Raw genomic sequence first — 26978 nt, forward strand, 5'->3', positions numbered from 1 at the left:
AAACTGGGCAATAAGAAAAATACATTGTTTGTGGATGATAATGATTTCTATTTTTGAAACCAGCCCTTTTTATGATAAATGTCTGAGCTAACACAGTTGTGAATTGCCAGTCATCATACTTCTTTTTTACTGACACTCGTGGCCAGTATATGGCCTAAATGCTGTTACCCTACAAGTCGTATGTATATATATATAATAGTAGGGATTACTGGAGTTGTTACAATTAAGATTGTGTTGTAATACATTCAGACTATCAGGTAAACACAGAACTAGACACAGCCTTTAAACTTTGTATATTTTCTTACTAGAACTTGGTAACTCTGTTGCTGAGCCAACAAGAGGAAGTTACCCTTCTATGAACTGTCAACCTACATAATGAACTTCAGTTCCTAACAAAGTATGAGAGCATGAGCAATTACTCTTTTTACATATAAGTGCATACTGGGAAGAAGGGGCATCTTTTTCCCTCTGGATTTTATGATGGCTTCATAATTTAGATATTACAGATACAGTAAACTCCTATGAAAACTGAGCATTTCAAAAGATATTAAAGGTATCCTTTTGTTAGTGAGATGAAGACCAGAGTCGGTTCTCTAGCTTTCTGGACGGGAAGGTGGCTAAATAAGGCTTGGACCAGGAGCTTTGTTTAAGGATTAAACTGATGAGGTTCTTGTACGTTTCACTTCATTTCACCTCAGAAATCTGAGGAAAGCCACAAACTTTGTATTTTACAAATAGTTTTCTGTTTCTGCTGCAGTATTAGCAAACCTCCCTTGTGGTGCAGAAATGGTTCAGAGCTTTTTTTATAATACTGTGCCACCTGCAAGAGCAGCACTTACCTTTGAGGAATGCAAGTGAAATCATTCTGCTCGCACTTTTCTTTCTTTGCGTTACACTGTTGGCTTCACTCGAAAGTTGTTCTGTTCTCTTTAGTGTTCATTTGAAGAGCCCTTGCATCTTTTGGTCTTTGGTACCTTGTATTAAAGTGCAAGAAAAATGTGATTTGGTGGAAATGTGTTACACATTCTCTGCCTGCCTATGATTTACGCTAATGTAGAGATCATCTTTGCTGTCTCCGGGTTATTGTTGCTATTATAACTTCATTTTTCACTGGGAAAGGGCTATGCAAGGAACTGTTTTATACTTTGCCCTGAAAGGAATTCTGCTGATGAAGTTTTAGGAAGTTTTCTTTCTGCTCCGTCCTTAGGAGTTTTATCTTAAACTGTTAGGTATGCTGCTGTAATTGACCACAGCTGTTGCTGAGAATTGTGGAGGATAGACAGTTTCTAAGATAATCAGTTCCTAGTCCATTTGAGGCTTTGTTGATTAGCACGTGTAAGAGCATTTTGGATCAGGAGCCAGTGATGTCTGCAGAGTGCAAATGTGGTGTGTTATCTAAACTGTTTGACTTAGACTCTACACTGCTCTTTAGTAAATAAGCTCTCGGGTTTGTGGGGCTTTTCTTCTGACCCAGACCCAGTAAAAGGCCCAAAGCAATTCAGTCTGTAGCCTATAAACCCCCAGATCTTTGGCTCAGTTGTGCTCTCAGAGGAATGGGGCTGTTAATTGTGACAGAAGGAGTTTGCTTGCTTGTGTTTGGTTGTTACGTTAGTGAGGTTTAACCTCTCTATTTTTGACCTTCAAAAGAAGAGGCATAGCTGTTACCATTTCCAGTTTTTAGGAAGGTTGCTACTGTAGTCTGTGTTTTGCTTAAGAATGTTTTTATTAGTTATCCAAATGTCAGTTTTTATTTCTGATATCACAGCTCCTGTGATCAGATATTTTTAAAAAAAAGGAGTTGAAAATGTTGCAGAGTTTGAGGTCCCTGACATATTGGATAACATTATAACCTGATAATTAATATTTTTATTGATGTTGAATAGAAAAAAAGCATGATTACTCTGAATCTTATGGGAATCTGTGTGTGACAGTCTTTGAGAAGTGCTAGACCATATTTATACTCTGAGAGTTGGGATAAGAAGCAAGAGCAAAGCTGGAGCAGTTTGTCAAACTGCACCCAGATCTTGGAGATGAACGTTAAACGTATAGCATATTGTGGGTAAAGGTTGATAAATTACCAAACAGAATGGAAATGGGTATTTTGCCTCTGTTAATGGTTAGCTGTAGATTTCCCAAAAGCACTGAGTCATAACATGGCCCCAAGTCTGTTTGGAGATCGTTTGAAAATAATAGGAAGACTCACGTGTCACTGATGTTGAACTGTATGGCAGGAGAAAAGAGACATTATCATGGTATCATGTGTTCTGTTTAAAAAACCTCAACATTTTCCTTCTGTACTGTTTAAGTTGAGGGGCTTTTTGTTCTGTTAATGGGCTGGCAAATTGTTATTTTAGGTTTATTAAAGAACATTATTACCACACTACTAATTAATCTAGTTGTGTGTACGTGAAAAGTTCATGTGCTTGCTTGAGTTGACTTGCATTTAGTACGGCATCCCGTAGTGGTACATTAGAGAGGGGATCAACTCTATCTTAATACATGAACATTTCACCTTAAATGTATTACAGCATCAGTTTTTGTCTCAAATTTTTTTTTTCTGAACTTCTAGTTGGCTAAGCTCTTTTTTTTTTTTTTTTTAAAGTGTATCAGGATACTGAGAATCTACCATTTACTTCTCTGGATTACTTGTTTCAGTGATTCATCTTTTCCACTATTTAAAAATAAGGCATGCAATTATTGTTTGAATACATTTGAATGCATCTGTCTTTCACTGGTTCTTGTTATCTTGTATGAATTCTCTATCATATCAGAGTGCCTTAAAACTTGATTTGTCCCTTTGACACTGAGTTTCCACTCCTCTGTGTGGTGGCAGTCCCTAGCATTTAGAGACAGATAGAGATTTTAAAATACATGCTTTTAAAAGAGCATCAACACATTATAGATTTGCTGGGCTGACTACTCTAGGACTCTTGGATAAGTTTAACAAGTATGCTGATTTAAAATGTTTGTCTCACAATGTTTTTTAACATCTGATCTGGAACATCTGTTTAACAAATGAGTTGGAAAGAAAATCAATATAATGTGATACAATTATACCATTTTGAATCTTTCCAACTATAGAATGGAAGTATTTATTGGCTATTTTTGATCTTTCCTTATGATTTTTAACACTTGTGCCACCTCTGTCTAGTCATGGACCTCTGCTGTTGTTGAGGTAGTGTTTGTTACCAACACCCTTGGCTGTGTCATATGTGGATATTTTATGTCTCTCAGTTTCTACAGTCCGTAACTCTAACTTATGTTGATGGTGATCCAACCTCCCCTTTTCTACATTGTTGATCCTGCTTTTTTTCCTTACACTTGCTTCTTTTTTCAAAAACATCAGGTTTTAAACAAATAGGATGAGCTGTAGCCAAAATTGTCCTGTTTGTTAGCTGTAGAATTGCCTGACCACAGATAAAAGCCCTCTTATGGAATTTTCGATTTTCATGTTTTCCTGTCTAAGATTTTTCTTCCCAATCAATTTTATTCACAACTCTTTTCAGCTTCAGAAATTTTGAAACCTCAGGAATATGAGCATGTATGTGCATCATATATTTACACAGATGTCAGTATCTCTATCTGGCTTTGTAATCTGATCATGATCAGTGATTCTTAGACCTGTCACCAGTTTCTAGTCCAGTGACTTACTCATTATAGCCATTATAATGGGATATATGATAACTTCTCTGTGTTGGTTATGGTAAGTGCTGTTATAAAACTGTTGCTAATAATTTTTAAAAACTGATGTTTATACTGTTGGCTGCTTAAGATCCGGAGATGTTAAGGTTCATTATTAAAGACTTCAGTTTGACAGTTTTCTTTCAGCACAAATATGGACTTACAAAAAACCTCCTCCTGTTCTCTGGTCTGAACCGATGGTCTGTAACAGACTCTACTGACATCACCTTCTGAATGAGCTGTTATTTAACCCTTAGACGTGCATATAGCCAGTATATCCTTTGGTTCTGAACTATCAGTAATGAATAGCTGAATGCCGTTTTTTGAAAACTGGATTGTGCATGCTTGATAATAAGTGGTGTTTTTACTTAATCTCTAGCTTTTACACAAATGGGCTTTTGGCCTTTTCTGTTCCCTGTTGGGAAGTGGTATAGCTGTATGACGGGTATTGAGAATAGACTTGAATTTTGCAAAGGTATGGAACCTATTGAAAGTTTTAAAGAATCTTTCTAGAATTGTAGAAGTGCATTTTTAGCATTTAGACTTCACTCCGACACTAGCATAAGAATTGTCCCTAGCATCAGATGAATTGTCATCCAGGATGTTGTTTTGTCACTTACAGTGGCCAACAGCAGGTATTTTAAAGGAAGTTAAAAAATATTACAAATTCTGGAATAATCTCCATACCATGCAGCTCCTCAAATTCTTGTCAGTTTATAAGGGTTTATAGTGCTGATCCTGAGTGTTCTTCCCCGTAGCATTTTTCGTGTTGATACGTAATTTTATATAGGTGGGAGTTTTCATTATCCATGGAAATACCTAATCTTTTCACAAATTTTACAGTGTTGTATTTATAATCTACCTTCCCACTGTCATGCTCAGCACTCTTTTCTGAATTGCTAAAAGTAGCTTAAAGCTCAGTAGTTAGTTGAGCAGCGCTGATGATTATTTCTTCTCTACTGTGCTTTAGATACGTCCACCACAAATTTGATTTGCCAACACGCCCTCCCCATTTACTTATCTTTTTTTTGATGTCATTAATCTGGCATAGTATTGATGAATATGATTGTATTCTGACTCCTGAAATTTTCCATTAGCACTGATAGATGTGACCAGTGGCTCCTGCCTCCTGTATGATGTGGATATACACATTCTTTCCTCCAACCTTTTTTTTTCCCCTTCTGTCATTGTTCACAGCAAGGAAACATCTATATCTGCATGAAGATCTGAGGGAGTTGGGGTTGTTCAGCCTGGAGAAGAGAAGGCTGCGGAGAGACCTGATTACGGCCTTTCATTACCTAAAGGGGGCCTGTAGGAAAGAGGGGGAAAATCTTTTTAGTAGGGATAGCTGTGACAAGACAAGGGGTAATGGTTTTAAACTAAACCAGGGTAGAATTAGACTAGATATAAGGAAGAAATTCTTTACAATGAGGGTGGTGAAACACTGGAACAGGTTGCCCAGAGAGGTAGTGGAGGCCCCATCCCTGGAAGCATTCAAGGCCAGGTTGGACGGGGCTCTGAGCAACCTGATCTAGTTAGCGGTGTCCCTGCTCACTGCAGAGGGGTTGGACTAGATGACCTCTAGGGGTCCCTTCCAAGCCCAAACATTCTATGATTCTATGATTCTATATTTCCTGATTGAAGCTTGAGACATGTTTTAGAGTTGAAAACTGTTGACATATTTTCTGATCTTTCCCAACAGATTATTTTTTGAAATTAAGATTATTTTCTTAAATATAACACCTTTCTTAAATATTACACCTTCCAGGTATAAGTTTGACTTCTTTAAAAAGTAGAGACTTTTAAGCCAGTAATGGTAGGTTTCATGTTTATTTTGTAATCCTTCTCATATTGGCATGCTTGCTGCACTGTAAGTGTGAGTAAGAGGATCCAGTGTCAAGGTGGTACTTTGATTTCTTGTACCTTCTTGACTAAACTTTATCTGGTGTATTCATGATTAACATTTAATAGTTATGTAGAGCCTTTCATCTATAAGTGAAAATGGCATTGATCATTTTCAGTGAGGGGGAAGTGACTTATTCAAGGCCAAACAACTAAAGGGGAAGCTCCAGCTAGAACCCAGGTTTTATAATATCCCATCACAGCTAATACAGGAGCACACTGTAAAATATTTAATAAATCACTCAATTTAAATGAGTTTGTTAAATGGGACAAATGAAAAGTAATTTACACCTGTTAAATAGTAGACTACGTAACCGAAATTCGAGAGGTAGAGTGAAAGAGTAGATAAGGGGAGAATAGTACTAATGCTTATGGGACAAATACGAATAAACATTTAGTATACTTCTCTTAATGTGAATTTGCTAGGTTATTTGATAATTGTGCTGGGGAGGATAATGGGGTTATTAATTTCTTTAGTGAGAAGAGTCGCTCTCAGCTGGTACTCATGTTTGTTTTGCATGTCCTGCTTCCTATAAAACTTATCTGTACTTTCAGAATGGTGGCTTGAACACCTGCAGCATATACAGCCTGTTATTTCTGTTGGAACCACATATTTAAAAAAAAATATGTGAGAGCCTTGCTTGTCTTTCAGTTATTCATAAGTCAGTAGCATAGTCTTTCCTCCTTTAGGCCTGACTCATTTTTAATTTACATCACTTACATGTCTGCCTATGTTGCTAATAAATATGTGCAGTTTGGGGAGAAGTTAATATATTCAAATACATAACTGGGCAATTCTTTTATATATGTGTGTGTATTTTTTTTGTAGGCTGAAAACTAAACCTGGTGCTGCTTGTGATCATACCTTTTAAAGTTTGTTCTACCCCATAATCTTTATGTACAATGCATTAAAGCAGTTGAGGCTAACAGGCCAAAGATTTCATCTCCTTTGGTTTTCATTGGAGATTCACATCTATACATAAAGCTTATATTGGTTGTTCCCTGCCAGTTTTACTGCTTCGTGAAAATATGTAGCAGATAATATTGAAAAGATTCTTTTCTTTTGAAGTATGCAGAAATCTGGACTCCTGTAAATTTAATTTTTGTGGCTGGATGAGAGAACAGCGGATGAGCACGAGTGGAAGAAAGTGCAACAAGCAGGAAGTTTCTGACTTCCTGTAATCAGAGGAAACTCGTGTCCCAGTCAGTGGAAAGGTTTCTTCTGAGCACGTCAGTGGTCTATGTTTGTTGCGCATAAAAACCATTTAAAGCATTCAATCAAAAGTCAGTGTCTTGAGAACTAAAAAAAAAAAAAAAAAAAAAAGCTAAAAAGCTAGCATATTTTACATTGATGGAGTGTGTGCATTACAATTAGGATTTGTTGAATTCTTTTTCAAATGCGCTTTTCAAAGAAGGCAGCCAGTTAGAAGAAATGAGAATGTTCTGTGAATGAAGGTAAACATCACCTTTTCATTTGTGAATTTACTTCACAGTTTTCTGGGGAAGTACTTACGTCAGCGTGAAATGCCCTTTGAAATTTTATGTTGGTACTTCGTGTATTACTTTAAGTTCATTTGGGGCAGTTGGCCTTTCAAATCACAAATTTGTTCCTGTATAGCAATTCTGAAAAATACTGTAAGGTGGTGTAAATATTTTACACTCAGAACGGTAGTGTCCCTTTTTCACAAGGTTCCCTTCTGTAGTCAGGGTGAGTTTTGCCTAGTAGAAAGCTTCTTTATTCTTTTGATTTGTGTGGTGGTCCCAACTCTTATTTGTTATAGTGCCTGTGAGTCTTGTTTTGAAGATTGCTTGATTCAGGTGCAAGATGACAGTTGAGGCTCGACTGCAAGTCAGGGAATTGGAAAGAGATTTAAGGGATATATGGAATGAGATAAGTACAGGGCAGGATGCACCTTCTCTGTTTCCAGCTGATTACCAGCTGCTTGTGGCCCCTTTCATACCACAAACCTTTCAGAACTGTGTATGGACCTGAGCAGTTTGCTGGTTGCTTTTGTCTCCCACCTTTGACCGGTGAAGTTGTTTCTTGATTTGACACATCCTCAAGACAAAATGTCAAACTTCAGTTTGCAGAGATGGAAAAGGTGCCCAGTTTTTGTCTCCTGTGACTTTTGTCTTGAGCCTTAAGTATGTTCTTAGGGTGAAGTGAGAGGAATTCTGTACCTGAGCAGAAATGAAAACATCTACTGGACAGGTACAAGTTAATATCAATTTTTAATAACCATATCTGATGATGATGTCAGACATATACTTGGTGCAGTCATGCTGCCTTTACTGACAAATGCAGAATCCATTTATCAGAAGGTTCAGTCCTTATGAAACTGAGTGTGGAGGACCAAAGGACAGTAGCAGCTGCTGTCACTGGACATAGCTCCACTTTGACATTGTGCACGACTGGGATGGACTGAGGTACGCATACAGAATGAACAAGTGGCACTATCAGCTGCGGCAAATCCAGCCAAGATGCTATGTTACTTTAATAGAGCTCCTGGGGACTCTACAGCCTCAGTGATTGGAGAAAATCCTAATTTGTTTTTAGTATGTTATACATTTTGTTTCTGGTCTTTAGGAATTTTAGATAAACTGTCAAAGTTCTTGTATAGTGGAAGAAAAATCTGTAGTTTTACCTATAAGTCAGTATTCAAAACTGACATATGCCAGGAATTAGAGCATGCTGTTGCTGTTTCATAGCTGTTGGGTGAGACTAGATTTTTACATTAATTTACAGTAATAGTGTATGATCAGTCATGGTTATAATTTCCACTGTGAGTAATTTTATCTGAGAAGAGGGCAAATGTGGGCTGAGTGAACATCATTTTACTCCTTGTAACAGCTTACCCAGATTGGGATAAAAGTATGTTGATAGACTCATGCTATAATTTTTGTAGGTTGACTGGAGTGCTTCATTTTCTAGAGCTGCTGTTATTTATCATTTAGTCCATGAGTTTGTTAGACACCTCCAAATGCAGATAGTCAGTCTTTGCAAGTGTTTCAAGGTAGCTTTCAGTAAGACTCAAGGTAATCTCCCATTTTCTGTTATGCGCAGAAGCTTCAGACTCACACCATCCTCTTCCAGAAGTAAAGGATCAATCCTAGCTCAAGCCATATGAGCTTGAGAAAGAAGAATGGCCAGACAAGAGTGGGTGACTAGGGCTTAAACCAATGAGTTTAAGAGGAAAACCATCAATATAGAGCTAATTAACAGGCATTGAATAACCTGAGCATTAACACTGAGCATTTCTTTTACATCCCTCTTAACCTGTTTCTCTGCAGTCTTAGTCTGCCATAATGCTTGCAGCCCTGGACTTTCCTGAGCATGAGAGAACCTAGCATACTTCTAAGATTCCACCTTCTGGAAAAACGGACTAAAATCAAACCCAACAAAACTTCCTGGCCATTCTTCTTTTTTGTTTTGTTTTTTACAGTGTATGTCTCAACATTTTGTTTGCCTGATTTTTGTGCATGTCAAGCTCCTCTGCCTGTGTTTTCAAGCTGTGAGTAGGTCCAGCTGCAACACAAATAATTGTAAGGTCGTGTTGTGGGTTATCCACAGTAGGCAGCTAAGCACCACAGAACTGCCCACGAGAAAAGAAGAGTGGGTAAGGAAGAACAGATACGCTACCAATAAAGATACAGTTTTAGATATTGAAGCAGATTGTATTGGCTAACTGTGGGAGTAATGGAAGATGTAGACTTTTACTAAGGTCATCTTTGATTATTGTAAAATGGTATGCAATGATAAAGACACAAACAAAAAGAGTAATGTAAAATTGCTGATGAGAGGCTTGATCATTAAAGGCAACTGTCTTTACAGTTATTGAAGGCTGGCAACCAGTGACATGAGCATTTTTAGAGGTTGCACACTGCATGGATTGATTGGGAGGCGAGTTGGGATGCATGGGTAAGTGGGGAAAATGAAAATTTTAGATGTATAGGCAGGTTGACTCGTACATGTATAGGTCTTATTAAAAAACAAATGAGTGTCAGATAAGATCTGAATATATTGGAATGATGAAGATCACCTCTTCATTTTGAACCTGAGTGGTGAAAATCATGACAAGGGTGTAGCTGATACTAAGAAAAAGTGGTTGAGGATTTGTCATTTTTTTTTCTCTTTAGAAAGAAAGATACCTGTAGTAGTACATTACATTAAGCTGACACTGTTTCTGATGTGCTTGCTATACTATCTGTACCTTCTCCTCTAAAAAAAAAAAAGACTCAAGTTGCCAGCAAGTCTCTGGATTGCTAGTATTGTATTTCAGCTAATGTTTCTTACTCACCCTGACCAGACAACTTCTAAAATTATTATTCAGGTTAACTGCAGAGTAAGTGAAGGTTGGGTAGCAGTTTCATTTTTTCAACATGAGAAAATTTATCTTTCAAAGTCCTGAGTTACAGTTTGCAATGATTTCATCATTGAAAAGTATCCTGAACTGACAGCAATAAATTAACTGCCATTTCACTTGAGACTAATTCCTGTCTACAGTTAAGAATTTTGCTTCGTGAAATGTTATGGCCATGCCAATTTTATTCTTGTTCATTTTGCTTAGTTTTGAAGGAACCGAAACAAGTGTCAATTCCAGAATTCTGTTGTAGCAGCTAGTAATGGGTTTGTAATGATTCATTTCTATGTCTGTTTATAGCATCCACTGGATACTATGGCTTTCCATTTAGTCCCTTCTGATATACTGACCTCTTCCCTGTAACTTGAGATACATTTCTGTACTTTCACCATCTTTACAGAGTGTTTCAAAGTATTTTTATTTCCGTTTGGCATTTGACTCTTCTGAGGCTGAGGCTATGTTTTACTGTCAGTTCCTTTCAAACAAAGTCTGTGCCACCATTATGATACATTGACTTGAAGATACAGGTAAAGGATGACAGACAGTGAAATGAAATTGAAATGCAAGCAGACTTTCTAATTGCATGTACATGTAAACAAATGAAAAAACATTTAACTGACATCTGTCATCTTGCATAGGTGAAAGACAGAGGGACAAGCTCTCTCTTCCACATCGGACGTTTGCTTTGATACCTTCTTCTCAGCGCTCTAGCTCTGCAATCCAGCTTCTTTAGTGTTTCTGAAGTGGACTGTCTTAGAACCAGAGCTCAAAGTTAAACACTCTGCTCTAAGCTCTGTCATCTGTGGCAGTTGGTCACGGATCATCTGACTGCACTGGACCTCGCTGGGTATTCCTGCATCCATGGGCATGTATAAATTGCAACAGTTATTGAAAACCTAGTTATTTTATTAATACTGTGATGAAAGGAAAAAAAAAACCCAAATAAATCCTCAAACTCCCTGTGTCCTCAGCTGACCTGGTATCTTGAGGAGAATTTCTTTTGTGACCTCTCTAATAGAAAAGATCTGACATGGAGTCTGGAATAGCTGCCCCTTGTTAGTGACCCAGTTGCACCACGATGATGCAATGGCAGAGATCTATCAGCTCTAAGTCTAAAGGGAATGACAGTGATGAGGTGAGATTAAAGCTGGACTTTTGTTTCCTTCTACCCAATTAAACTTTCATTTGAAATGCCCTTCTGCAGAAATACAGGAGGAATTGGCTGGTAACCATGAGGAGCTGCTCATTGTCTGCCCTCTTGTACACATAGTTAAATTCCACCAAGTGACATTTGGCAGGGAATGTAAAAGGAAATGTGTGTCACCAAAAATAAGCAAATAAAACTCAACACCGTACTTTGATGTGAATGGCTACATCTGAATTTAGTCCCAGTCTGTTGACTGGGTGCAATGGCTTAGAACAATCACCTTCATTTTGTTTGGCTGGATGTCCCCTGATAACTTTCTACACAAAGCTGAATTCTCTTTTTGCTTTCATTTTTCTCTTTATACATCTGATCCACACACTTTTTGATGTTGTTAAGGCCAATGGATAATATATTACTGATTAAGAAAAACTCTCCTCATTCAGTAGTTGAAATACTGGTACATGGTGTCATGCATATTTGACCATTCAGCTGTGGTGGATCTTGACGTATATGCTTGTGTCACCCAAACTGTCTTGGTTATGATGGTTCATGAAATGCGTTTCCAAGTACCACCTGTTGTCCTAATTCTCTAATGATTTTAAAAAAAAAATTAGTTGGGTTCTGTTTTGCATTTTGTTGGGGTTTTTATTTACATCTCTTTCATAAAGACACGGTAGGTGCTGGGAAGTTTTTCAATATGTAGACAGTGTAAAAGGTGCTGTGTATACATACAAGCATTTTAGAATTCTAAATTGGATATGCAAACCTTATATATATGTGTAGTATTATAAGCAAATTATCTCTTTGCTTTCAAAGAGAGACACACAAATACAGGTGGGCTGTATTTACTAAACTAAAGCCTACTTGTTAGGCATTGCTACCCTCAGTGACTGATTTGTGGATAAAGACAGTGTTATGGCAGCTGGTCTTGTATTACAGCTAGTGAAATGGTTCATTCTTAGACTTGGACTGTGGGAGCAAAACAAAGTTTTGAAATATGCAGAAGTAAATTAGACTTGCATTTATTAAAAACATTTACTTTGTATCTTAGTTCTACAGCTTGCTCACTTGATCAGGTACACAGTCAGCAAATTGAGAATTTTTGTTTGAGGAATCTCTAGTCCAACATGTGGAATAAAGGAGGGCAAATGAATAACTAGGACTTGGAATCATGACCCAGACTAATAATTAAACACACAACTATCTTGGTAATCCTTGAGTGATGTAATCTTCATGTTATCTTGTCATGTGACTAGAAGGTAGAGGTGCAGCAGATTTCTTCTTATGTTTAAGATCATGTGAAATTTGTATTCTTAATGCATCTCTCTTGATCCTGAAGGTAATTTCTTGTAATAAAAATTGTTAAAGAACTTTAGGATACATTTTCTAAGTTGATGTATTTTGCATTAGTAAAAGTACAGAAGATTGGGAAGTACAGGGTATAAAACTTATATGGGCATTGTTCCTGCTGTTTGTGGTTGACTTGGCTTCGTATTTAGATTTTGGGCTTTAACTGGTTTAATTAGTTAAGCTATTTTCTTTTGTTAGTAAGTATTATTTGCATTATATATGTAAATTTAAGGTTAAAATGAAATGCATATTTGTAATGGTAAGCACTCTGGATAGGTAGCCTATGCCATCTCTGTCTGGCAAGCACATGATTTAATGAAATTGGTTTACTGTGAAGTATCGTGTATGATGCTGCACATTACTGAAAACAGCTTTAACAGTAGCATAGAGAATTACTTCAATGCAGTATAGTTTTTGAATATAGATTGCTTCCTCACAGCATATATTCTTTGGCTTTTTCTAGCATTTGAGAGGATTTCTGTTGTCTTGCTTTGCTCTTCTGAAGCCATTTGTCTCTGTTACGGAAATTAATTGATCTGACAGGGGTCAGAGGAAATATCTGTTGATTGCCCGTATGTTTTTGCTGCATGTCAAACAATACACTTGTTATCGTTATGAATTCTTACGTAAAATGGATAATAAAGTGCTGGTATGGCTAAGTGAAATAATGCATTACTTTGTGGATGCCTGCTGAGTAAGCACTTAGTTCATGAAGTCAAACATTGAAGTCCTGGGCTTCTGGATGCTTAAGATTTGTTCCAGAAAGAAAAAATTGGTCTGTACTTGTACGTCCTGAGTGACTTCACTGCTGACTTCAGTGATGGGAAGACTTGCAGCTAAACAAACTTGAATTGACCAGTATAGTTATAATCAAGATAAATTTACTGGAGGTGGGAGGTGGGAAGGAGAGGCTGTACACCAATTGGTTAAGTTAAACTATTGTCTGTCCATTGATTCCGGCTCTGTTTCTAGTCATTAACTGTTTATTTCTGCTGTTACTCTTCTGTAGTGGTTATGGTGTCTGCAGTATGTTAACTAACAGTAGTTTACTTGGCATGGGTTAAAATTTTATTTCAAATAAAGTCATATCTAAAATTAAAAAGTAGACATTGATGAATCTGATTTTTAATGACTAGCAGCAGAAATCTTATAAATACACTGTAAAATTACACTGGAAGATACGTTGTAAGGGATTTACTGAATGTAGGCTTTTTTTTATTTTGTATTCAGAACTGTTTGTGAAGTAAGGGTGGTCAGAATTATGTAGGACATTAGAGGTGACACTGAGAATGGGAGTTCTGGAAGGATAACTAAGGATAACTTCTGAACAGAAAATATGGTATTTTTAATTACCTTTATTTGAATTAAAAGCATGGAATAATGTATCTTAAGGCTGTTAGTGGATGAATTTTAGATTCTGATCTGTGTCGGTGAAGTGTTTTATCTTGAAGTCTTGTGGGCAGCAATCCAATTTCCATATGACTAATAAAATGTGGATACTTTGGAGTTTAGTCAGTGAACAGATCTCAACAATTGTTCAGATTTAGATAGTGAAATTAAAAAAACCCACATTGGTTAAAAGCTGGTTAAAACCTTAAAGTATCTATTAATAAGAAGTCTTGGTACCAGATTTTAGGTGATGGCAGGAAAAATCAGATTAGTCAAGAAAACCAGTCTTATGGTTGTTTATGGGCCTTGGTCATATACATTTGCCTTGCTAACTCCTTTTTAGTGTGATTAAAAATATCCAGAGCTTATGATATGAAAAAATTCACTGTGTGGAAAAAACGAAAGGATTCCTTGCCGGCTGCAGTGTCATGTTTGACTTTGAAGAAACTGACTTATTTTACAGTTTCAGTCAAAGATCAACGCAATCATTTGAGCCTTGACTTTCTCTTCCAGGAGTCTGACAGAGCTGGCGGCATTTTCTTCTGTCAGGCTTTTGTTGTTTAAGATCAACTCTTTGACTCACTGACACTGTAATGAGGAGTAAACAAGCCCTATTTCTTTGAGACAATTTGTAGTATGTTTCTAGTGGATTCTGAATTTAACAGTTGTTAAACCATGTAGCTGTAGTAAACTTCTTTACCAGTGGTAATAATTGTGTTGGGGGAATGAGAATTACAGCCCCATATGGGGGGCTTTATCTTCAGTCCTGATGGTATCAGCTTCTGCCCTCCACTGCTACCTGTCTGCTTGCTTCAGAATATTGTCTCCTTGGTTCTCCTCCTGCATTTAACCACTACTTTGTAGTGACTGGATTTCAGATGCCCTGCTTGGCCTTTTTTCCCCCACTGATGAATGTGTTAGGTAATTGCAGGTCTACGTGCGCTTCCCATCAACTACATGAATAAATGTTGTAATACATGGGGCTTAAAAGTATTTGTCTGTCTGAGAATAGGTACTCAGCAGGGTTTAGAGGATAGGGTATGGCTGAGAAGCAAATATTTAAATTTCATGTAATACCTGTGATTAGAGAACAGTGGTGTCCCTTAAAACCACCATAAGAATCAACATCTATAGGTACTGATCCTATCTAACAGATATATATATACATCTGAAGCCTTCTGGGTCTCTGATGTTAAAAAGAAGACATGACACTGTGTCTTGCAGAATCTTTAATAAAAATAATTCTTTTTTTTAAAAAGGAACATTATTGAATTCAAGATTCCATTGAATTTTTTTTTTTTAAATTCTGTGTTCTAACAAAAAAAAATTATATCCTCATTTACTTCTCAGCGGTTGGTGTCTGTTCACCATGAAATTTATTGTTCATTGATGACATTTTCAGCAGGCCTGAGAGTTACAATAATTAGATAACAAGTTAAAGGAAAGTTATGTTGTCATAATTATTTGAGGAAATTTGCCTCTTATATTCCAAATTCCCTAGGGAGTAAGCTAAGGCATTATTTCCATGATTTTTCAGTACTTCCACACAGTCATTAATTAACACTGAAATCTGTTGTTAATAAGTGAAATTATGTATTCAGAATAGAGAACAGGTTAGGTGCTTGTTTACCTGGAAAATAATGAAGATTGGGTAAATCTGGATACCCTTCACTGGGGTTTTGTTGTAAAGTTTTAGGTAAGAAAGTAATCTCTTTGGGATGAGGAAAAGATAGACCTTCTAACGTACAACCTAAGATTAATATATTGGAGTTGGTCTTGGGTAAATCAGCAGTGCATGTTTCTTAATTTGTGTTTCTTTGAACAATTCCATGCAGACATAAGTTTTCCACTCAGTATATAAAAAGACCAGGAAGGAAAAAAATCTCAGCTGGTTTGGAAACACTAAGTCAAAAAAAACTCCTGCAGGAAGGAATGGTGCTGCCACTGCGAGCACTTTATTTTTTTGGCTGTACCTCAGATACTAGAGCACTCCCGTCGGTCATGGGAGGCCAGCTTCAATATAGTTGTTTTTGTGCTGGAGAATTATCTTGTACGTGTTACCCCCTAGACCGCTGCTGGAAATTTCGGCTACGACATGCTTATAGTCTCCTGTTGAATAAATTTTCCTGTTGTAGAAATTAACTGAGGCTACAAATGGAGTACAGAGGACCTACAGGATCGGGGAATATTGTAATCAACAGAGAAAAGAGTAAATCTCAGTGTTTCCCTGACAATGCACGTTTTTATACAAAGTGAAGCAGAATAAGAGTGCAAACGGCTGCTCTCAAGCAGAGGAGGGATTGGTTTCTCTGCTTTGTGTCAATCCTCAAACCACATGCACCTGAGTACAAGGAGGGTGCTACCTGTTTTTAGTCATGTGATGACAAGGTTCTTTTTGATTGCAAGCTGTCTTTATAGATTGAATAAAAGGTATTGTGATCATTGCCAAACACCGATCAAACAGGAGACTAACAAAAGCAGCAGGTCCTGTATTTCGTTTTCCATTTCACTGGTAATTGTAACTATAGGAAAGTGCCATACGTAGCTCATCAGACAGTTTCATTAATAATTCTAAACATAATAAAGGGGAAGATGCATCTGTATGTATGTGTTTAGTTGAATTAACTTTAAAAAGCATTGGTACAAGTATGTTTTGTTAATCATTAATTACTATAGATAGTGATGGTTCTATATGGAAAATAATGAGGGTCCTGATTTAGAGGCGACACAATGAAAAGACTTTTTACTTAGTTGGAAGAAGTTATTTTGTTGGTTTTAGCTCACACTGGAACCTGACATACCTAATCTGTAATGTCTAAAGAAGTAAAAAATAACAGCTATTTCTTTCCCATGTAGAAATTAGATGTACAGTTGCTAATCTCAAGCGTTTTACCCAATTTAAATCTAACGTGGAGTCCTTTTCTTCTTTTATCGTAAGAACTTAAATTCTTCTGTATCTGATTCCATTAATGAATCACTAAACCTGGCTCAAACTTCTTCATGTAACAGTTAGAAAAGAGGTGAGTGCAGTACTGTTATATCAGGTAAAATAGTAATTTGCCTTAATGAGAGATTTACTTTTAGTTAAAGGAACGTAAACAATGAATGCGTACAAAATACATCAACTGAAACTTTGCCTAAAATAACAAAAAGTGAATTTTTGGTTATTCAGACATAATTCAAAGATGTAATTTAATGCAGGCATAACGATCTTGTTAAGTCAGTAGGTAATGCTCTCATAATAACATTGATTCTGTCTTCCTTCAGGTACTTTATATAGCAGAGTATACTGCTATGTAACTTATTACCGATAGCATTCTGTCGTGGTTTAGCCCCAGTTAGCAGCTAAGCCCCACACAGGCACTCGCTCACCCTCCACCTGCCAGGAGGATGGGGGAGAGAATCAGAAGAGTAAAAGTAGAGAAGACTTGTGGATTGAGATAAGAACAGTTTAATAATTTAAATAAAACAAATAATAAATTTTGAAATAATAAAAAGGAAAATAAAAAGCAAGATAAATAAAACCCAAGGACAAGTGATGCAAATGAAAAACAGTTGCTCACCACCAACCGACCGATGCCTAGCCTGTCCCTGAACAGTGGCTACACCCCGGCCAACTCCTGCCAGTCTATATGCTGAGCATGACATCATAAGGTATGGAATAGCCCTTTGGCCAGTTTGGGTCAGCTGTCCTGGCTGTGCTCCCTCCCAGTTTCTTATGCACTTCCAGCCTTCTCCATGGCAAGCCAGTATCAGAAGCTGAAAAGTCCTTGACTGCTTAGCAACAACTAAAACATCAGTGTGTTATCAACATCATTCTCACCCTAAATCAAAACCACAGCACTGTGCCAGCTACTAGGAATAAAATGAACTCTATCCCAGCCGAAAATGTGACATTCCCATTAATGATCATTATCTTGAAACTCTTCTGAAATCTTCACAATTGTATTTTCCAATTTAGGTTGTCTTAATTAAAAAAAAAATAAAGAAAAAAAGGAAGAGTGATGGTAAGAGACTTGGGTTTTCTTACTTACCACCAGTTTAGGTAACCTGTCTTCTGAGAAATAAAATCACAGACTTAAATGCTGCTATTTAAGTTTCTGTTAGTTTAATCTTTCCTCCCCTTTTTACTGTTTTATACTATGCTGGCAAAATTATGGCATTTTCATAATCCATTTTTTCATACAAGACTGGTATTCATCAGCCTTCTAATTCGTCTGAGTAACTTACAGGACATAGCATTTTCTGACATGTATTTTGTCTTTTGCAGGCCAGGTGTTTCTATCCTTTTATATTTAAAGGTGAAGCCCTGATTTTTACTTCACTAACAACATATTATAATATAGGTCTAATAATTTGTTTGGGGATTTGAGTTAAAAAAAGCACTCCCAGTCTCTTATCTAGTGGATAAACCAACTTCTTTTGTACACTGCTTGCTAACAGAGGTGGCTATTTTATTGATGAATATGGAAAAAGTGTTTAGTCCAGTGCTTTGTTCCATTCCTCTAATTTATGACACCAGTAATAATGGATGATGAATGAGATATCCAAAACATTAATAAATTATCTTAAGAGGTGTACTAAATCAAAGAGGAGGGGACTAAGAAATAATCTCGTATAATGCCTCCAAGAAAAGTAAGCTAATTCCAGAGTCATTTATTCAGCGATATGCAAAAACCCAGAGAAATTTGTTGAAATTGAACTGCTATAGTTAGTATGATTTTAATATAACTCAGCATTCCAAATGTGCTATTCTAGACATTTGGATCGCCAGCTTCAGGTGGCAAGAGATGTAAAACGTTCAGACTAAAATCATTCTTAAATATTTAAGTTAAAACATTGAGTTTAAGCATGTTTAAAATAAAACCCAGCAATTTTGTCCTACGTTGATGATGCTTACATCCTCTTCCCTAAATTCATCTATCCACTAACAGGGTTGAAATTTGCAGCAGTTTTCTGCTGTAGTTTGCATTCACTAACTTGATGATTCTGTGTGAAATATTCACTTGTTCTAAGAGAAGCTGTGCAGCATTTCTTTCTTTTAGCAGTGAAGTTTCCATGTTTTGTCCGTTTGGATGCCATGAGCAATCGTTCTCCCGGTGACCCTGGCTACCTCAGGAGTCTTCATGTCAGCAAAGGCGTTTGGCTGCCTACGCAGTGTTCATGTGCTATTTTGCTATAGACAGGGAGCAGCAAAGTAGTGGCTCACTTTTATGCAAACAAACTGTTGCTATTCTTATTAATCTGTTTCTTATTAATGTTAGTAAGTCCAGTGAAGTTTAGTCACCATTACAAAATGGAGCGAGGTTTAGGGAGTGCAAATGTTACTGATGTTGGTAGGAATAAAACATCCTGGAGGTGTATAAGGTTTTCCATTTCATAAACTGAGGTTCTGTGACTGTGGGTTTTATCACATTTAGATGACCTATGTGTGGGCTTAGATCATTTTGTCATGAAAATGAGCAATGTGTCTTTTGTCCTCCCCCTGTTCTCCTTTTTTGGTATTTTCTTTCCATGCCGTTGCAGGGGTTTGTATAGTCGTATGGAACTCATCCACTGACTTTGTAATTTTGTATTTGATGCTTCAATAAATAGGGGATCTGAAATAAAAATGTAATTGGAAAGAATAAGTTTTCAGCCATGTTAAAAAAAAAAAAAAAGAGGTAACTGATTTAGTAATATGTTTTGTGACAGAAACAGAAGAATGCTTTGGCCTTAAGCATATTACTTGAGAAATAAGGATCTTAAATGTAGGGTTGTACTCTGTCACGTATATGACATTTGAGGGCTTATTAGAATCAAGAAGTGCATGACTAAGGTTCTTTGAAAAATACTAAAGAACTTTAAGTAGCAAAATAACTGTAAATTAATTTTTTGCCCAATCCATTTATTTAAGTATTAATTATGTTTCGTCGTTTTTGATTACTAGACAATGCATTGTTAAAATAGTGTAGTAACTGTGGTTTTTAAAACACAATAGTGTGTCTTTAGTTGGAAAAATCAAATTTTGCTACCAAAATAAAGAACGTATAGTTTGCATTTCCACGTTAATGTATTATGGAGAAGTCTGCCGTGAATGCTGCAGATCAATACAAGGAAGGGTCAATTATGAAAACTGATAGAAGTTTTGTTTTCTTACAAATCAAGAGGTTGGTAAAATGTACACTTACTGTTGATCATTAGAATACAAAACTATCTGTTAAAATCAATTAACATGCATATCTGATGACTGATTGTATAAATATGAAAGTCAAATAATTGTAATCGTTAACCATGGCTTCAGGTCATATGAGTTGTCGGCTGAAAAGAAGTAGAGGAGAAGGAGGTTGATTTGCATATATTTAATGTGGCATGCTGTACATGTGGGTATTTGAGATAAACCTTTGCTAGTAATCTGCTTGTTTTTATCTAAAAATCATCTAGGAAACTTGGGTCATAACAGTCAAATGAGCTTTGTGTTGTATTGATAACTGTTGAGTCAGTAATTTGGGATTTAACATTTTACTATGTGTTTTAATATTTTAAAATTGATTTTGTACTAAGACAATTGGAAGAAGCTAGTCAAAAAGTTATTCAAGAAATATTTAAAGTTCTTAACAGGAACATACTAAAAATTATCATTTAACTGATTATAAGACTGGGTTACTTTTACAATTTTTAGTTAGGCTTATACAATATGTATAACAAGCACTTCTTTGCTCTTTACAACAAAAAAAATCACAGCTTAAAAATTTTAATGAAGTACTGTACTGAGTCACAAAAGTATCTTCCTATGTGAAGTGGACCAAGCAGATCATTTTTAATTTAATTGATCAATTGTAATAAATAGAGGGAGGGAAGTGTGGCAGAGGAATGAGGCTTCTGGCCTGGAAAAGATTTACATATTATTTAAGTTCCTGACTATAATAATCCATTACAGTATTTTTTTTTCATTGATAATAGAAAATATTCTATGTAACTCATAACAATTCAAAGAATCCTTGAAATGTGAGCCAGAATCTAGTGATCAGTACCTTACATTACCTATAATTTGGTTAAGCATGTCTGTCCAGACTTTCTCTTTTCCCCTGTGTTTACTCCTGAACATTAAAAAAAAAAGAAAATCCTGTCCTAAATTTTGAAATTACATGGTAATCTCTTTCTAAAATTTCCTCTGGTTCCTATGTTTGTGAGTTCCCAAAGGGGCGAAGCAGCAGTATGCGGTTTCTTTTGATCTGATTTGAACCTGCAAACGAAAACTTTCTGATGATGCCAGCAGCAAAAGGTGGAGAATAGCAGATCTTGTTGCTCGGTGCTTAATGTGAGCCTTATTTATAATTTTACCATTGTAAATATTTGGAATTTATTCTTGGGTATGTGGTACAATCCAGTTCCTTGCATTATTACCCAAATTAACTTAAGTACCAGCAAGGTGGCCTCCTTATTGTAGCATTCAGCTTCTCAGCATGGACAGAGCACGGAACGCACACAGTTACTCGATTTCTGGGATTCTTGCTCTGTGAAGTACACCTGAATGGCACTGCCTTTTGCTTTAGTCTTCTGTTGACCAATATTTTGCATGATCTGTTGAGTAAAGTCACCTATGCTATGTTTGAGGGTTGAGGGGATAAGGACCAGCTGGCAGAACAGAGGAATGCAATCAATTCAGTTTCTGTCCTTTACCTCTTGTGCAGGATGGAGTTTGCATTTAGTTGCAAGAGAGAGAGGAAGGTGGCTGTATCCCAGGTCATTGGCTGTTTTGTTTCCTTCCTTTAAATGATTTACATGTCTATTTGAGCAGGGAATCATGACCCTCTAACTTAGACAGAAATAGTTGCGTGAGGAGGTCGGTTCTGTAACCATGATTAGAAACCCAATTAAACATGAAAATAATTAAAAACTAAGCAAATTTTAAATGAAAGAAAAAAATGTGGTTTTAAGACATCAGCGTCTGTAATTACAGTTTTAGCTCCAGTGTAACCCACTGGTGAAAAATCACTTTGCTACCACTTATGACTAAGTGGTGCTTCCTAGAGAAGGTCTGATACCAGAATCTCAGGATCATTCCTGAGCCATTGTATGTCCCAGTAATCCTCAAAATCTTTTCATGTGTGAAGATATATAATGCGTTTGCAAGGATCCATTACTTTAAAAAAGAAGGATTTGGGATATGTACGATTTGTTTTGGGGGTGGATGGGATTTGCAGATGTGGTGTGGGAATGAGTTGTCTTTCTCAAACAGAAATCTGGCCGCTAAAAGAGAATACCTTAGGAAAAAAAAACCCAGTCTCATTTGTCCTGCTTCAGAAACACATATTGTGAGAAAAAAAGTGTTTCAGATTCCTGAAAATATAGAAGTTTTTTGTACTCTTGTGTTTTGGGGCTTGCAGTGTTATTAGCTCAAAGGGGAGGTATGCTTTTTCATGATGACTATACTTAGCCAGGAGGAATAGTCCTTTTTAAAGCAAATTGAAATGAGTGTATGAGAGCGTGAAATTATCAGCAGCGCTGGTGCACATTTACATTACTTCTACATACTCTTTTGAATGACCACACAACAGAACAAGTACTTCATTTCCACTGTGTTGATTTTTCTTGACAAAACATGGCAGTCTATCCAAAGGAGGGTGTTTAGCCAAGATAAATATAAAATTTATGATTAAGCAAAGTGTTTCCTTATTATAATCCCTAAAGAGAACTTGAGACTTGTTAAATATAATGTGCCCAGGTAGTTTTAAGAGTAAATTATCCTTTATGCTTTTAAATGCTGAAATACAGCAACGCCATCAACCATTTGAGATCTTATCAGCAGAAACAACACTGCATACTGATTTCCTTTGAACCACGTAGCAAAAAGCCATGCATATATACAAGATATAACCTCAGGTTTGACTTATTCATTCAGTTTTCCAGTCCTGTACAGAGATCAAGAATCCATGTCAGTGGCACAGTTTATAAAACCGTGTGTCTCTCTTTTCTGTAATGTGTATTACAGAAGAAAGCAACTAAACCTTTTTGCAAGAATGGATAAAAATTGATAACATGATTACAGTTCTGGCACATTTCTTTACTATATTTACGGAATACCACTTTGAAGGAAACTATGGCGACTGTCAATATTATTCATTAAAATAAATGGAGAATGAAAACTGACTTGGGAGATGAGCGGATTCTGAACTTTGTGGTGCCAGTCTTGGCTTTGGAGTGCAGTGTTCTAATTAAATTGTGTATGTACTTAGATAGTGGATATTAAATGATCTCACTGTATTCTTTCAAGGACTATGGACTTCCAAAATCAAGGATAACATTAGATGTCAGCCAAGTATTTTGTCCTTCTCATGGTTTGTCTTTACATCTGAATTAGTGCCAGTTTGCACAGATTGTGTGTCAGCTTAAATACAAGAAACAGGCCTCAGTCTGCTTGAACTCGTTCCACCAAAGACTTCTGAAAACTTTCGGTAGTCTGCAAACTGTAATGGTTGTTTCACATTAAGTTGCTTTGTAGAATTATAAAACAGCTTTTCTTGTGCTTTCAAATAAAATGTTGTCATCCGCTAATGAATGAGATACCATCTGTAATAATTAAGGTTATTCTACTTGTTTTCCCCCTGCAGCAAAACTTCTGAAGGTTTGCAGAAGACAGTAAGAGAACCACCAAGAAGGCTATTGCAGTATTGTAAGTACTGCATCCAGGAAAAAAAAGAAATACGTAAATTAAGAATGTTGTAAAGAGATTTTCATTTTTTTGGGGAAAAAATGAGCTACATAAAGGGATTACATGTAAAATACAGAGCAGGATGTATTGTAGCAATCATGTTAATAATTTACAAGGGAAAAACTGCACTCTTGTAAAATCTAAAATTGTATCCTTGTGCAGTGTAATCAGGAATTTACCAATAGCAGTGAAAAATATTTCTCTATCCACCAAAGATTGATCTAGTTTATATACATTTGTTTATTTAAAACTATCAGAATTTAGAAAATCATTGTAGTTTGTAGGTTTGTCATTTGTTTTAGTGACTTATTGTTTAGGTTATTTTGCAGAATTATTTATTTGCTGATTTATTTATGTATTTCATTATTTATTTATTTGATTATTTAGTAAATTATTTATCTGATGAATTATTAATACATCTTCATGACATGCTTTAAATTATTTATAACTTAATTTTGAGTTTATTGCTTTTCGACGCTGCATTGTTACTGACTAGTTTTGATTTTTTTTTTCTTGGTTCTTGAAAATTAAAGTACTAGCTCTAAGGCAAAAGTATAGTCTTTGCAGAATCCATAGATGGTTTTCAATGAAGTAATTTACCATGTAGATACTAATTTTGTTTAGCTTTGTATTGCTTAATATCACTTTTCTACTTACTTAGCTTTTGCTTCTATTATTTCATAGATGTGTCAAGATCAAATGAGTGACCTTTAAGGAGCAAAGATAAATTTTTACTTTAAAATGTGTAGAAACAAAGTAATTCTATTTTCCCCTTTATAAGTATTCTTTAATTGTTCTTAAAGTTAACTTGAGATATTTTTGTCCCAATAAAATGGATGTTTTTTAAATTAGACTCTTCATATTTGAACTAATACATTTCACTTCTAATAAGGAAAAGAATATATTCACACTGGTAACTCATATGGAGAGTTCCTTTTTAGTGGCAAGGTTTTAAATATATGGGGAGGAATGCTGGTATCCTTAGACACATGTAGAAGAAGATACGTGGGGGGGGGAAGGTGGGGTAGCAGGGTTTTTTTTACCTCACAGTGTTTTTTGCATGCATAGGAATGTCTAAGCTCTGAAAATTTAACATGTCTGTGTTGGTGTATGTAAACTACTCTCAGGTTCACAAAGAATCATTCCTAGGGCACAACATGTTGTTGTGAAGCCTGTTTTTGTGTTGTCTTTTTTTGCCAATTAAAAAGTTCTGAAATCTCATCTTTTACTCCAAAGAGGCTTGAGTGAGTGTTTAAAAGCAGTGTAAAGGGCCAATTTTAGGCTTCCCATATGAGCACCAGCTCTATGGAGTTTAAAACAGTTGCCTGGGATCAGAATTTGTCTCTGAGTCAGTTCTGATGGGTTTTTCAGGACCCATGAGCTCCTTACCTGAAGTTGCCTGTTTGTTCCGATGAGTGACTCCTTGGGCAGTCTGAAGCCACCTTGCAGGAGAGTATGGTGGCCGTCAGCCCTGTTTCAGAGCTGTAATGAATACGGCAAAGCAGCAGTTCCTCTGCAAAAGTGCCGTGCACATAACGTGGCCTTTATTCTATGTTTAGTGCTTGAAATGAATTACTATATACTTTAAAGTTTTAACACAGCATGGAAAGGCTGCATTGTACATTTCAAGTTTCAATGCTGCTGAAATACAGTAGAAATGGCCTCTCTAGACAGGTTTCACTATAGAACTTAAATTATGCATGTGTATATCCAAATTCCTTATTTTGAAATATTGAATGTATGAATATTTAATTTGTATCTTGCTTTAGTATCTTCATATGCTTGCCTTAAAGGAAGCTGTTTCCTTTGATTTATATACATGGATAAAAATGTGTGTACAGTATGTATCAATGGTTTTTCTCTCTACGGTGTTAGATGAACAGCTTTAGATAATGATAGCTACTGGTTTTCATTCTGCAGCTTGCTACCATTGTGCAAAACGTAAATTTGCTGTATTTGTTCTATTAATCTTACTTGAATTTCAAATTCATTTGCTTTCCAGAAATATTTTCTTAATTACATATGTTAAGAAAAGTGAAGTATATTGCAAATCTTAACGATACAGTATTTTTGGGCTGTGCACAGTAACAAAGCTCTGAATAGTATTATTATTTGGGGCAGAGTTCCAATCTGAAATTTACATTTCTCTTTATTTGAATGTTTTCACTGAAGCTGAGAACTCCAAGGGAGTTCCTCAACATGTACTAGTTTATGCGACATGCTCTATGAAATTTAGTATAGTCACTCTTATTTCCTTGTGTAAATGAGGTCTTATTGTTGAATAAGACCTATTATAAACAGTTAAAAAGGTAAGTGCTGTCAGTGCGTTCTGCCACCGGTTTCTTGGAGTATGAAATACTTCCTGAAAGACGTGCTACTACTGTTACAGGCTAATATAACACAGCTTATGTGTTGGCACTGAAAGTAGCTACTTCATAATGATGACAAGTGAAAGTACAGCCAAAGGTCACATTAAACAAGAGATTTCTTTCACACCTCATCCATTTTCTGGATGTGGTAGAAAAATAGCTAATAATTTTTTTGTGCCTTTGTATATTACTTTGTTTGCGTTTTAAGAGTTGGACTGTGGAATTCCAGCGTGCTAACTTTGGTGCTACAAAAGTGGCTGAAATGAGCTTAAATTTTGGGTGCAATTAGACAGCATAAGTAGTATTTCATTTCACTACACTTTTTTTGGTTTGCAAATTTGCTTAAAGGCATAGCTTTACGTTCTAGAAAAAGTACTATTAATGTGCGAAGTGGTATTTATATTGATGTTGCATGACTAACTACGGTTTTATTCTTTTTTGTATCTTTTAAGAAGGAAGATAGGGATTTTTTTCTGAAAGATGCAGTCTGTTGTTCCTGTTTCTTAGCTCTGTTTTAAAAGAGATCCTGCCAGTAATGTGAAAGGATAATTTACGCTGTATGCTCAGTCAGTTCCCCATCTTACACTGAAATGGCCAGCCAGGGTGCTAAAATAAGGTGTCAGTTTAAAAACGTGAATAGTCACATATTAGATAATGAAAATGAAGCTGGCTTGTTTCGCAGAGGGTGTGGAACAGTTAGGAGATGCTGGTTGGGAAGCCTAAATCTGGTGTATTATTGGTAGGTGTATTTCTGTTCTAATCTAACTCCATAGAAATCGCAGAAGCCATATTAAGCTCTTCTTCAATTTATTCCATACAGATAAAAGAATTTACATCTCATGAGTCATATATTTCCTGTTGTATCTTTAATACAGCCATTTTTAGTATTTTTCTTGCCTCTCTCCTCTATTGGTATGCTTAGAGAGTCTGTGTGTAGGAGCTTGTTATTTCACCCGTGAGGCAAGGAGGAGTTCAAATCAATAGCAGCGTGTTGTTGACACTAAATGATGTTTCTTCTTGCCACAATAAGACTTGATTTTGTCATCCTAATGACGCTAGCTTGCTTCACAGAATAGGGATCAGCA

At 36.2% G+C, this 26978-nt stretch overlaps 1 protein-coding gene across 1 annotated transcript in view; it reads left to right on the plus strand.

Moving 5' to 3' along the window:
* The first annotated feature begins 23419 nt into the window (after positions 1–23419).
* TBC1D5 (TBC1 domain family member 5) overlaps positions 23420–26978 on the plus strand; it is a 294668-nt gene continuing 291109 nt past the window's right edge. Inside the window, exon 1 of the mRNA XM_035894107.1 lies at positions 23420–23485. The gene's annotated coding sequence lies outside the window, so the exon portion shown is untranslated. The remainder of the gene's footprint in view (positions 23486–26978) is intronic.

This window comes from Egretta garzetta, unplaced genomic scaffold (assembly GCF_000687185.1).
Source record: "Egretta garzetta isolate BGI_Z169 unplaced genomic scaffold, ASM68718v1 scaffold94, whole genome shotgun sequence".
NCBI lineage: Eukaryota > Metazoa > Chordata > Aves > Pelecaniformes > Ardeidae > Egretta > Egretta garzetta.